This window comes from Eucyclogobius newberryi, unplaced genomic scaffold, assembly GCF_026437365.1.
Source record: "Eucyclogobius newberryi isolate DKJ021-1_F unplaced genomic scaffold, fEucNew1.0.hap1 SCAF_17, whole genome shotgun sequence".
Lineage (NCBI taxonomy): Eukaryota > Metazoa > Chordata > Actinopteri > Gobiiformes > Gobiidae > Eucyclogobius > Eucyclogobius newberryi.
In genome coordinates, this window is record NW_027315801.1 from 12,375,507 (window position 1) to 12,390,000 (window position 14,494).

Here is a 14,494-nt window from a genome sequence, read left to right on the forward strand (position 1 = left end):
TTAAAACTCTGATAAATGATCTTATCAACATCTTAAGGCAAGTTTTTTTAATGGCACATGCTGGTGTAATCCCTCATTCGTCCAGGAGTGTTACAATTTAATGGCACATGTTTGGGACACATAAAACTGAAAAATTATATTCAGGTTTAAATTTCTTGCTTCATTTTGTTCAAATATAAGATACAAAAAAAAAATACAGAAGGGATTTTTGAAAATATCTCATCCTACTAAGATCTGACTTTGTATAGAATATGAATATAATAATAATATTTGGCCAACATTTTGAAGTTAAAATGTAAGATTTTGAAAGTAAACATCAACAACTTGAGTTTAAAAAAAGGAATTATTATGACTATAAATGATAATTATTCAACCCTGTGCAATTCAAATTTTGACATACAAGAAGAATAAGAACAAAGTATAAATCAAGGTGCATATGATCAATACTGAGCCCCAAAAACTATTGTTGACATGTTTAGTTCCATTGTAGTTGTTGTGACAGGCCTGAGTGCGCCCCCTAGTGCCGGCCTTCAGCAGTAGCACTTCCATCAGCTTGTCCTGCTCCATTAGTTTCTTCAGGTGAAGGTAATCTGCTTTGACACTATTGGAATGAAAACAGTGAGAAGTTAATGGTTTACTGCTTCCATGTCACACAGGAATCTCTATTTAGTGTTGAATATATTTTGAAAAAAAGCATGATTTAAAAAAAATTGAAAAAATCTATGCAAGTGTTGCATGAAAAACCTGGTTGTTTCTTTTTCCAGTTAAGTATTTTAGTAATGCATTGATCTCCATGTTGTCTTGTAGTGATAGTCTGGTCTTTGGGGCTATTCACTTTAAACCTATTACTAAAGACGGGTCGCATTATCTGACTGATTAACCTCAAGAACAGCTGGCGTTGGTGGACAAAAAGGTCGGGTTCACGGGAATTCCAGACGTCGATAGTTTAAAGGTGCACTAGGCAACTTTTCTGGCTTGTCTCCATTGAGAGGTTATTGCTTTGCCAGGGATGTTCCACGGTTTAAACAGAGCTCGGGATCGAACCTCAAAACAGATCAAAAGTAAATAAAGACTTGATAAATTGCTGGGTCTTGGCATGTACCTCACAAGCTTGACCCTTAATGCAGCAGTAACAAGCAGGAAGTGGAGTATAACAATGACTCAACATTGTTTAAAAGTATCAGCATCTCTTAGAAATCCGCTGTATTGATCATTTGAGAACAGCTCTACGTTGGAGTCAGAATACTGTTGGAATAGTTTAGTATTTAGCATCTTTAATACTCGGTTTAATACTGGGTTATGTGTGACTTCAATCCCGAGCTCTGTGCATCATAGTCGTTTATTCAACTAGAGAAGCTGTTGCGGGGGTTGCCTGTTCATAGATCTGACCGGTCGCCTGCTGGTCTCCATAGAAACGTATATTAGACATAGTTCTGATGCCGTAATGTGGAACGTTCTAGCAAAAGCAATAGCCCAGAAATATGCCCAGAAACGTTCCACGGAGCAGCTTGTGAAAGTGAGATGGAGGGTAGGTGCTCGTGGTTATGGTTGTAATATCTCTAATTATGAATGAATCTGTTGGCGTGAAACAAAAACTAGCACAAAGTTAAACACTTTAAGGAGTGAGAAGTCAGTTGGTGTGTCGATGCAGCTGTTCAAATAAATAAGAATGTGTAATTGTGGATGTTCTTTTTGTTCTTGCCCTCCATCTCTGAAAATATAACATTAAATCCAAGAGAGTGGAACCCGACCTGTCGACAGTGAATCTCCCTGACAGAAAACCGTCCTGATGAGGTCTGCAATTTGACCCTTTGTATTGGACCCTTGAAGCCCCGCATGTCTTAGTTTAGCCAATGAGCTTATTTCACTCTATTTGATCAGACTATGTTTTTAAAAGTGGACCAATTTAGCAACTGGTAAAGCAGTTGAGGTTTTTCAATTTACGAAGCACAATTTTTACAACGGTTCTGATTTAGTTTCATGTATTATTCTTTATGCAATACTAAGCTGAACATTAAAATACTTAAATAACGCCTTAGACCATCTGGACTTCCTTTGTGTGAGTTAGAAAAAAGAAATCTATTGCACTACTTTGTTTTGGGATGGTTGCTTTGTAATGCAATAACTGCACTAAATATAGATGTATCCACCGGACCACAGCGTGCTAGCGTGACCCGACACGCCTCTTCCCTCTATTTAGCAAACAAGATGGCAAAATGTGTAAAAGAAAAAGAAAAATGAGACGTTTTCTGCCTGATGCTGTATAGAATGCTTTCTATTTGAGAATAGATTTACACTGCTCAGTAAAATATGACAAAATAAATAACATTTTATGTACTTTTAATTGTTGGGTCTTTTGTGTTTATTGTCAGCAGCAAAACACTTTTCACTTACATATGAAAAAGTATTTGTTATTTACTGTATAATTGAAGTCGCCATGAAAGGTTTATTTAACTAAAATTCAGTTCAGATAAATTTTGCAAAAAAATTATTCAAAAAAAAATATCACAGAATAGCAATTTTTTAAGTTTATAAATTCACTTCCTGTTTGTAATTGATGACATCACACTAGGAAATTACCCAAGCAAACATTGAGCAAAAACATAACATACATTTAATGTTGGGGAAAAAAAAAAAAAAGGACAAATAAAAATATATGAGAGCGACTTTATTTTTTTGAAATAATGTTTAGAGGGTCAAAAAAGTTGTTTCTTTGTATAAATTCTGCATAAACGTTGACAGGAATGAGTGGCCCTAGTGTGATGTCACTTCCTGTTATTTTGTACAGATTTTTCAACGTTTTCTCCACAAATACCTACTTGATCGATGTAAAAGTATAATTTATATGTACAACAGGTATGAATACACCAAATAAAGTTAACATTAGAAAATTGTAAAGACCTGTCATACACACTTGAAGCTCAACAGTGCTTACTTACAATACTTTGCTTCTAGAAGTACATTTCTGTTTTTCCCATTGACTGTTAGCTAGATCCAACTAGAGAGTTTAAAGACACAACAGAGGCTAAAAAAACAGTAAAGTAGTTACTAATGTCAACTGTCGGCTGTAGTGAGAATGTCAAGATTCATTAGGATGGTCGTTACAATATAATCGTAAGAACCAAAAAATAATCATCCATCCATCCATTTTCTGCCGCTTTATCCGGGGCCGGGTCGCAGGTGCTGCAGTCTGAGCAGGGACTCCCAGACTTCCCTCTCCCCAGACACTTCCTCTAACTCCTCCAGGGGGACCCCGAGGCGTTCCCAGGCCAGCCGAGAGACATAGTCTCTCCAGCGTGTCCTGGGTCTTCCCCTGGGCCTCTTCCCGGTGGGACATGCCTGAAACACCTCCCGAGGGAGGCGCCCAGGAGGCATCCGAAACAGATGCCCGAGCCACCTCAGCTGGCTCCTCTCGACGTGGAGGAGCAGCGGCTCTACTCCGAGCTCCCCCCATGTGGCCGAGCTCCTCACCTTATCTCTAAGGGAGCGCCCAGCCACACGGCGGAGGAAACTCATTTCGACCGCTTGTATCCGCGATCTTGTTCTTTCGGTCACTACCCAAAGCTCATGACCATAGGTGAGGGTAGGAACGTAGACCGACCGGTAAATCGAGAGCTTTGCCTTTCGACTCAGCTCCCTCTTTACCACAAGGGTCCGATGCAGCGACTGCATCACTGCAGCCGCTGCACCGATCCGCCTGTCGATCTCACGCTCCATCCTTCCCTCACTCGTGAACAAGACCCCGAGATACTTGAACTCCTCCACTTGAGGCAAGGACACCCCACCCACCTGAAGAGGGCAAGCCACCTTTTTCCGGTCGAGAACCATGGCCTCGGATTTGGAGGTGCTGATTCTCATCCCAGCCGCTTCACACTCGGCTGCAAACCGTCCCAGTGCATGTTGCAGGTCCGGGTTTGATGGAGCCATCAGGACAACATCGTCTGCAAACAGCAGAGATGAGATCCTGTGGTCCCCAAACCGGACACCCTCCGACCCCTGACTGCGCCTAGAAATTCTGTCCATAAAAATTATGAACAGAACCGGTGACAAAGGGCAGCCCTGGCGGAGTCCAACATGCACTGGGAACAGGACTGACTTACGGCCGCCAATGCGAACACAGCTCCTGCTCCGGTCATACAGGGACCGGACAGCCCTGAGCAAAGGGCCCCGGACCCCGTACTCCCGGAGCACCCCCCAAAGGACACCGAGGGACACGGTCGAAAGCCTTCTCCAAATCCACAAAGCACATGTGGACTGGTTGGGCAAACTCCCATGAACCCTCGAGCACCCGATGGAGGGTATAGAGCTGGTCCAGTGTTCCACGACCGGGACGAAAACCACTCTGCTCCTCCTGAATCCGAGGTTCGACTATAAAATAAAAAATAATCATATGACAGTTTAAGAAACAAAATTAAGTTGTTTTAGTTCAAGCTATAGCCCAAAAAGTAGACCTAAATGTTAATAACTATTCTTTCTTTCAGAGAGTTCAATTGGACATGCTGGACAATGGGAAGGAAAGAAAATGAAAGCTTTCATTGTTGTTTGGTAATAGCCTCAATAATCATCAATAATTGTTAAATCGTCATGCTTTTCTCTAATAATCGTAACACTAAAATTACATATCGTGACATCCTTTTGTCGACTAAGGACGTGCCGTGTCGATCCATTTGTCGACTAACGGGACAGTGGCACGAAAAGCTCTCCAGGATCTGAACACAAATCTGACCCAAACTGCACTCACAACTTAATCACATTGTATTTATACGTAAATAGCACATCCACATCTGAAGTCTTCTCCTTTTGGCTGCAGGCCCGTGTAAAACCTTTTAATCCAAATAACAAGTAACCACAGACAATGTCAACAGCACAATTATTTTTAGTACAAACAATATATTTTAGACTTAGAGCTGCTGCTGATAAAAGCTGTGATATTGAGATTGTTGTAATATTTGAAAACTGTTTTTGACCCAATTATTTCAGTTACATTCAAACAAATTATGTTCATGCCTTAATGTTTTAGTCCAACTGTGTCAAAATAAAACTGAACAGAGACAAAACAAAGACTAAATCAAGGCTAATTTAGACCGAATACGTAAAATCATGACTAAAAATCTGCTTTATCAACCGCTTCCGTTTCTGTTGGATCGAGGACGGTTGGTCTTGGTGGTGATGCAAATATTGGCCAATCTTGCAATACCAATATTTTTTGTGGTTGTGTAGACCTTTTTAAAAACTAAAATGTACCTAAAATCCTTCTAACTTTGTGGTTTACAAAGAAATATATTTTAATTTAAATCATGTGTCTCATGGTCATGACTTATCACTTTAGCCCCCGGCAAAGCTTTTCAACTTTTAATATCTTCATTTTAGTCTTTAGGGGATAATGTGTATTTGTGTATTTTACTGTTGAGCTCCAAAGTACAAAATATGTGTCGTCGTGTGTTGGTCTCGATTAAACAATGAAACGAGTCAAAATCTTTACAACTTTCACATTTTGAACACCAACACAAAAAATTTACAAATGTTTAAATCTGTTACATTTACAAGTAGGTTTTTGTATGTTAAAAAATGAAGAGTCTATTCAAATACACGTCCGTCTAATAATCCACAGAAAAGGGCTTGACATCAGCGCATTTGTGCACGAACTGCTGTGACACGTGCTCACTTATAGCCACAGATAATTTACTGTCAAGTTATCATTTAAAAAGATTATATTTTTGTTTGTATATTAAGGCTCCATTGTGAATTCAAATTAAAGTTCAGTGATACTATAAAGCACAATTTAATTCAAAGGGCAAACTACCAAATTCCCCTTTTATATTCATACTAAGATTAGGGCTGCACAATATATTGCAAAGCATAAAACTATAACTAAATCAAACACCAAGGTTCTCAATGGGTTAGAGTTAGAGTAGGGTTGACGGAAATGTACTTGTTTTTTGTTTTCTCTTTGATGAAAATGTGTGTTTTTAAATGGAAAAAAAGCAGATTTCATTCCATCTGGAAACTATTCCAGGTCTAAATCAGGTCTATAACAGGACTATTCCAGGTCTAAATCAGGTCTATAACAGGACTATTCCAGGTCTAAATCAGGTCTATAACAGGACTATTCCAGGTCTAACTCAGGTCTATAACAGGACTATTCCAGGTCTAAATCAGGTCTATAACAGGACTATTCCAGGTCTAAATCAGGTCTATAACAGGACTATTCCAGGTCTAAATCAGGTCTATAACAGGACCATTCCAGGACTAAATCAGGTCTATAACAGGACTATTCCAGGTCTAAATCAGGTCTATAACAGGACTATTCCAGGTCTAAATCAGGTCTATAACAGGACTATTCCAGGTCTAAATCAGGTCTATAACAGGACTATTCCAGGTCTAAATCAGGTCTATAACAGGACTATTCCAGGACTAAATCAGGTCTATAACAGGACTATTCCAGGACTAAATCAGGTCTATAACAGGACTATTCCAGGTCTAAATCAGGTCTATAACAGGACTATTCCAGGTCTAAATCAGGTCTATAACAGGACTATTCCAGGACTAAATCAGGTCTATAACAGGACTATTCCAGGACTAAATCAGGTCTATAACAGGACTATTCCAGGACTAAATCAGGTCTATAACAGGACTATTCCAGGACTAAATCAGGTCTATAACAGGACTATTCCTGGACTAAATCAGGTCTATAACAGGACTATTCCTGGACTAAATCAGGTCTATAACAGGACTATTCCAGGTCTAAAACAGGTCTATAACAGGACTATTCCAGGACTAAATCGGGTCTATAACAGGACTATTCTAGGACTAAATAAGGTCTATAACAGGACTATTCCAGGACTAAATCAGGTCTATAACAGGACTATTCCAGGTCCATAACAGGACTATTCCAGGTCTAAATCAGGTCTATAACAGGACTATTCCAGGACTAAATCAGGTCTATAACAGGACTATTCCAGGACTAAATCAGGTCTATAACAGGACTATTCCAGGACTAAATCAGGTCTATAACAGGACTATTCCAGGTCTAAATCAGGTCTATAACAGGACTATTCCAGTACTAAATCAGGTCTATAACAGTACTATTCCAGGTCTAAATCAGGTCTATAACAGGACTATTCCAGGTCTAAATCAGGTCTATAACAGGACTATTCAAGGACTAAATCAGGTCTATAACAGGACTATTCCAGGACTAAATCAGATCTATAACAGGACTATTCCAGGACTAAATCAGGTCTATAACAGGACTATTCCAGGACTAAATCAGGTCTATAACAGGACTATTCCAGGACTAAATCAGGTCTATAACAGGACTATTCCTGGACTAAATCAGGTCTATAACAGGACTATTCCAGGACTAAATCAGGTCTATAACAGGACTATTCCAGGACTAAATCAGGTCTATAACAGGACTATTCCAGGACTAAATCAGGTCTATAACAGGACTATTCTAGGACTAAATCAGGTCTATAACAGGACTATTCCTGAACTAAATCAGGTCTATAACAGGACTATTCCAGGTCTTAATCAGGCCTATAACAGGACTATTCCAGGACTAAATCAGGTCTATAACAGGACTATTCCTGGACTAAATCAGCTCTATAACAGGACTATTCCAGGTCTAAATCAGGTCTATAACAGGACTATTCTAGGACTAAATCAGGTCTATAACAGGACTATTCCAGGTCTAAATCAGGTCTATAACAGGACTATTCCAGGTCTATAACAGGACTATTCCAGGACTAAATCAGGGTTGTAATAGGACTATTCCAGGTCTAAATCAGGTCTATAACAGGACTATTCCAGGACTAAATCAGGTCTATAACAGGACTATTCCAGGTCTAAATCAGGTCTATAACAGGACTTTTCCAGGACTAAATCAGGTCTATAACAGGACTATTCCAGGTCTAAATCAGGTCTATAACAGGACTATTCCTGGACTAAATCAGGTCTATAACAGGACTAAATCAGGTCTATAACAGGACTATTCCAGGTCTAAATCAGGTCTATAACAGGACTATTCCAAGTCTAAATCAGGTCTATAACAGGACTATTCCAGGACTAAATCAGGTCTATAAAAGGACTATTCCAGGACTAAATCAGCTCTATAACAGGACTATTCCAGGTCTAAATCAGGTCTATAACAGGACTATTCTAGGACTAAATCAGGTCTATAACAGGACTATTCCAGGTCTAAATCAGGTCTATAACAGGACTATTCAAGGACTAAATCAGGTCTATAACAGGACTATTCCAGGACTAAATCAGATCTATAACAGGACTATTCCAGGACTAAATCAGGTCTATAACAGGACTATTCCAGGACTAAATCAGGTCTATAACAGGACTATTCCAGGACTAAATCAGGTCTATAACAGGACTATTCCTGGACTAAATCAGGTCTATAACAGGACTATTCCAGGACTAAATCAGGTCTATAACAGGACTATTCCAGGACTAAATCAGGTCTATAACAGGACTATTCCAGGACTAAATCAGGTCTATAACAGGACTATTCTAGGACTAAATCAGGTCTATAACAGGACTATTCCTGAACTAAATCAGGTCTATAACAGGACTATTCCAGGTCTTAATCAGGCCTATAACAGGACTATTCCAGGACTAAATCAGGTCTATAACAGGACTATTCCTGGACTAAATCAGCTCTATAACAGGACTATTCCAGGTCTAAATCAGGTCTATAACAGGACTATTCTAGGACTAAATCAGGTCTATAACAGGACTATTCCAGGTCTAAATCAGGTCTATAACAGGACTATTCCAGGTCTATAACAGGACTATTCCAGGACTAAATCAGGGTTGTAATAGGACTATTCCAGGTCTAAATCAGGTCTATAACAGGACTATTCCAGGACTAAATCAGGTCTATAACAGGACTATTCCAGGTCTAAATCAGGTCTATAACAGGACTTTTCCAGGACTAAATCAGGTCTATAACAGGACTATTCCAGGTCTAAATCAGGTCTATAACAGGACTATTCCTGGACTAAATCAGGTCTATAACAGGACTAAATCAGGTCTATAACAGGACTATTCCAGGTCTAAATCAGGTCTATAACAGGACTATTCCAGGTCTAAATCAGGTCTATAACAGGACTATTCCAGGACTAAATCAGGTCTATAACAGGACTATTCCAGGACTAAATCAGCTCTATAACAGGACTATTCCAGGTCTAAATCAGGTCTATAACAGGACTATTCTAGGACTAAATCAGGTCTATAACAGGACTATTCCAGGTCTAAATCAGGTCTATAACAGGACTATTCCAGGTCTATAACAGGACTATTCCAGGACTAAATCAGGGTTGTAATAGGACTATTCCAGGTCTAAATCAGGTCCATAACAGGATTATTCCAGGACTAAATCAGGTCTATAACAGGACTATTCCAGGTCTAAATCAGGTCTATAACAGGACTATTCCAGGACTAAATCAGGTCTATAACAGGACTATTCCAGGTCTAAATCAGGTCTATAACAGGACTATTCCAGGACTAAATCAGGTCTATAACAGGACTATTCCTGGACTAAATCAGGTCTATAACAGGACTATTCCAGGACTAAATCAGGTCTATAACAGGACTATTCCAGGACTAAATCAGGTCTATAACAGGACTATTCCAGGACTAAATCAGGTCTATAACAGGACTATTCTAGGACTAAATCAGGTCTATAACAGGACTATTCCTGAACTAAATCAGGTCTATAACAGGACTATTCCAGGTCTTAATCAGGCCTATAACAGGACTATTCCAGGACTAAATCAGGTCTATAACAGGACTATTCCTGGACTAAATCAGCTCTATAACAGGACTATTCCAGGTCTAAATCAGGTCTATAACAGGACTATTCTAGGACTAAATCAGGTCTATAACAGGACTATTCCAGGTCTAAATCAGGTCTATAACAGGACTATTCCAGGTCTATAACAGGACTATTCCAGGACTAAATCAGGGTTGTAATAGGACTATTCCAGGTCTAAATCAGGTCTATAACAGGACTATTCCAGGACTAAATCAGGTCTATAACAGGACTATTCCAGGTCTAAATCAGGTCTATAACAGGACTTTTCCAGGACTAAATCAGGTCTATAACAGGACTATTCCAGGTCTAAATCAGGTCTATAACAGGACTATTCCTGGACTAAATCAGGTCTATAACAGGACTAAATCAGGTCTATAACAGGACTATTCCAGGTCTAAATCAGGTCTATAACAGGACTATTCCAAGTCTAAATCAGGTCTATAACAGGACTATTCCAGGACTAAATCAGGTCTATAAAAGGACTATTCCAGGACTAAATCAGCTCTATAACAGGACTATTCCAGGTCTAAATCAGGTCTATAACAGGACTATTCTAGGACTAAATCAGGTCTATAACAGGACTATTCCAGGTCTAAATCAGGTCTATAACAGGACTATTCAAGGACTAAATCAGGTCTATAACAGGACTATTCCAGGACTAAATCAGATCTATAACAGGACTATTCCAGGACTAAATCAGGTCTATAACAGGACTATTCCAGGACTAAATCAGGTCTATAACAGGACTATTCCAGGACTAAATCAGGTCTATAACAGGACTATTCCTGGACTAAATCAGGTCTATAACAGGACTATTCCAGGACTAAATCAGGTCTATAACAGGACTATTCCAGGACTAAATCAGGTCTATAACAGGACTATTCCAGGACTAAATCAGGTCTATAACAGGACTATTCTAGGACTAAATCAGGTCTATAACAGGACTATTCCTGAACTAAATCAGGTCTATAACAGGACTATTCCAGGTCTTAATCAGGCCTATAACAGGACTATTCCAGGACTAAATCAGGTCTATAACAGGACTATTCCTGGACTAAATCAGCTCTATAACAGGACTATTCCAGGTCTAAATCAGGTCTATAACAGGACTATTCTAGGACTAAATCAGGTCTATAACAGGACTATTCCAGGTCTAAATCAGGTCTATAACAGGACTATTCCAGGTCTATAACAGGACTATTCCAGGACTAAATCAGGGTTGTAATAGGACTATTCCAGGTCTAAATCAGGTCTATAACAGGACTATTCCAGGACTAAATCAGGTCTATAACAGGACTATTCCAGGTCTAAATCAGGTCTATAACAGGACTTTTCCAGGACTAAATCAGGTCTATAACAGGACTATTCCAGGTCTAAATCAGGTCTATAACAGGACTATTCCTGGACTAAATCAGGTCTATAACAGGACTAAATCAGGTCTATAACAGGACTATTCCAGGTCTAAATCAGGTCTATAACAGGACTATTCCAGGTCTAAATCAGGTCTATAACAGGACTATTCCAGGACTAAATCAGGTCTATAACAGGACTATTCCAGGACTAAATCAGCTCTATAACAGGACTATTCCAGGTCTAAATCAGGTCTATAACAGGACTATTCTAGGACTAAATCAGGTCTATAACAGGACTATTCCAGGTCTAAATCAGGTCTATAACAGGACTATTCCAGGTCTATAACAGGACTATTCCAGGACTAAATCAGGGTTGTAATAGGACTATTCCAGGTCTAAATCAGGTCCATAACAGGATTATTCCAGGACTAAATCAGGTCTATAACAGGACTATTCCAGGTCTAAATCAGGTCTATAACAGGACTATTCCAGGACTAAATCAGGTCTATAACAGGACTATTCCAGGTCTAAATCAGGTCTATAACAGGACTATTCCAGGACTAAATCAGGTCTATAACAGGACTATTCCAGGACTAAATTAGGTCTATAACAGGACTATTCCAGGTCTAAATCAGGTCTATAACAGGACTATTCCAGGACTAAATCAGGTCTATAACAGGACTATTCTAGGACTAAATCAGGTCTATAACAGGACTATTCCTGAACTAAATCAGGTCTATAACAGGACTATTCCAGGTCTAAATCAGGTCTATAACAGGACTATTCCAGGACTAAATCAGGTCTATAACAGGACTATTCCTGGACTAAATCAGCTCTATAACAGGACTATTCCAGGTCTAAATCAGGTCTATAACAGGACTATTCTAGGACTAAATCAGGTCTATAACAGGACTATTCCAGGTCTAAATCAGGTCTATAACAGGACTATTCCAGGTCTATAACAGGACTATTCCAGGACTAAATCAGGGTTGTAATAGGACTATTCCAGGTCTAAATCAGATCTATAACAGGACTATTCCAGGACTAAATCAGGTCTATGACAGGACTATTCCAGGTCTAAATCAGGTCTATAACAGGACTTTTCCAGGACTAAATCAGGTCTATAACAGGACTATTCCAGGTCTAAATCAGGTCTATAACAGGACTATTCCTGGACTAAATCAGGTCTATAACAGGACTAAATCAGGTCTATAACAGGACTATTCCAGGTCTAAATCAGGTCTATAACAGGACTATTCCAGGTCTAAATCAGGTCTATAACAGGACTATTCCAGGACTAAATCAGGTCTATAACAGGACTATTCCAGGACTAAATTAGGTCTATAACAGGACTATTCCAGGTCTAAATCAGGTCTATAACAGGACTATTCCAGGTCTAAATCAGGTCCATAACAGGATTATTCAAGGACTAAATCAGGTCTATAACAGGACTATTCCAGGTCTAAATCAGGTCTATAACAGGACTATTCCAGGACTAAATCAGGTCTATAACAGGACTATTCCAGGTCTAAATCAGGTCTATAACAGGACTATTCCAGGACTAAATCAGGTCTATAACAGGACTATTCCAGGACTAAATTAGGTCTATAACAGGACTATTCCAGGTCTAAATCAGGTCTATAACAGGACTATTCCAGGACTAAATCAGGTCTATAACAGGACTATTCCAGGTCTAAATCAGGTCTATAACAGGACTATTCCAGGACTAAATCAGGTCTATAACAGGACTATTCCAGGTCTAAATCAGGTCTATAACAGGACTATTCCTGGACTAAATCAGGTATATAACAGGACTAAATCAGGTCTATAACAGGACTATTCCAGGTCTAAATCAGGTCTATAACAGGACTATTCCAGGTCTAAATCAGGTCTATAACAGGACTATTCCAGGACTAAATCAGGTCTATTACAGAACTATTCCAGGACTAAATCAGGTCTATAACAGGACTATTCCTGGACTAAATCAGGTCTATAACAGGACTATTCCAGGTCTAAATCAGGTCTATAACAGGACTATTCCTGGACTAAATCAGGTCTATAACAGGACTATTCCAGGTCTAAATCAGGTCTATAACAGGACTATTCCAGGACTAAATCAGGTCTATAACAGGACTATTCCAGGACTAAATCAGGTCTATAACAGGACTATTCCAGGACTAAATCAGGTCTATAACAGGACTATTCCAGGACTAAATCAGGTCTATAACAGGACTATTCCAGGACTAAATCAAGTCTATAACAGGACTATTCCAGGACTAAATCAGGTCTATAACAGGACTATTCCAGGACTAAATCAGGTATATAACAGGACTATTCCAGGACTAAATCAGGTCTATAACAGGACTATTCCTGGACTAAATCAGGTCTATAACAGGACTATTCCAGGTCTAAATCAGGTCTATAACAGGACTATTCCAGGACTAAATCAGGTCTATAACAGGACTATTCCTGGACTAAATCAGCTCTATAACAGGACTATTCCAGGTCTAAATCAGGTCTATAACAGGACTATTCTAGGACTAAATCAGGTCTATAACAGGACTATTCCAGGTCTAAATCAGGTCTATAACAGGACTATTCCAGGTCTATAACAGGACTATTCCAGGACTAAATCAGGGTTGTGATAGGACTATTCCAGGTCAAAATCAGGTCTATAACAGGACTATTCCAGGACTAAATCAGGTCTATAACAGGACTATTCCAGGTCTAAATCAGGTCTATAACAGGACTATTCCAGGACTAAATCAGGTCTATAACAGGACTATTCCAGGACTAAATCAGGTCTATAACAGGACTATTCCAGGACTAAATCAGGTCTATAACAGGACTATTCCAGGACTAAATCAAGTCTATAACAGGACTATTCCAGGACTAAATCAGGTCTATAACAGGACTATTCCAGGACTAAATCAGGTATATAACAGGACTATTCCAGGACTAAATCAGGTCTATAACAGGACTATTCCTGGACTAAATCAGGTCTATAACAGGACTATTCCAGGTCTAAATCAGGTCTATAACAGGACTATTCCAGGACTAAATCAGGTCTATAACAGGACTATTCCTGGACTAAATCAGCTCTATAACAGGACTATTCCAGGTCTAAATCAGGTCTATAACAGGACTATTCTAGGACTAAATCAGGTCTATAACAGGACTATTCCAGGTCTAAATCAGGTCTATAACAGGATTATTCCAGGTCTATAACAGGACTATTCCAGGACTAAATCAGGGTTGTGATAGGACTATTCCAGGTCAAAATCAGGTCTATAACAGGACTATTCCAGGACTAGAT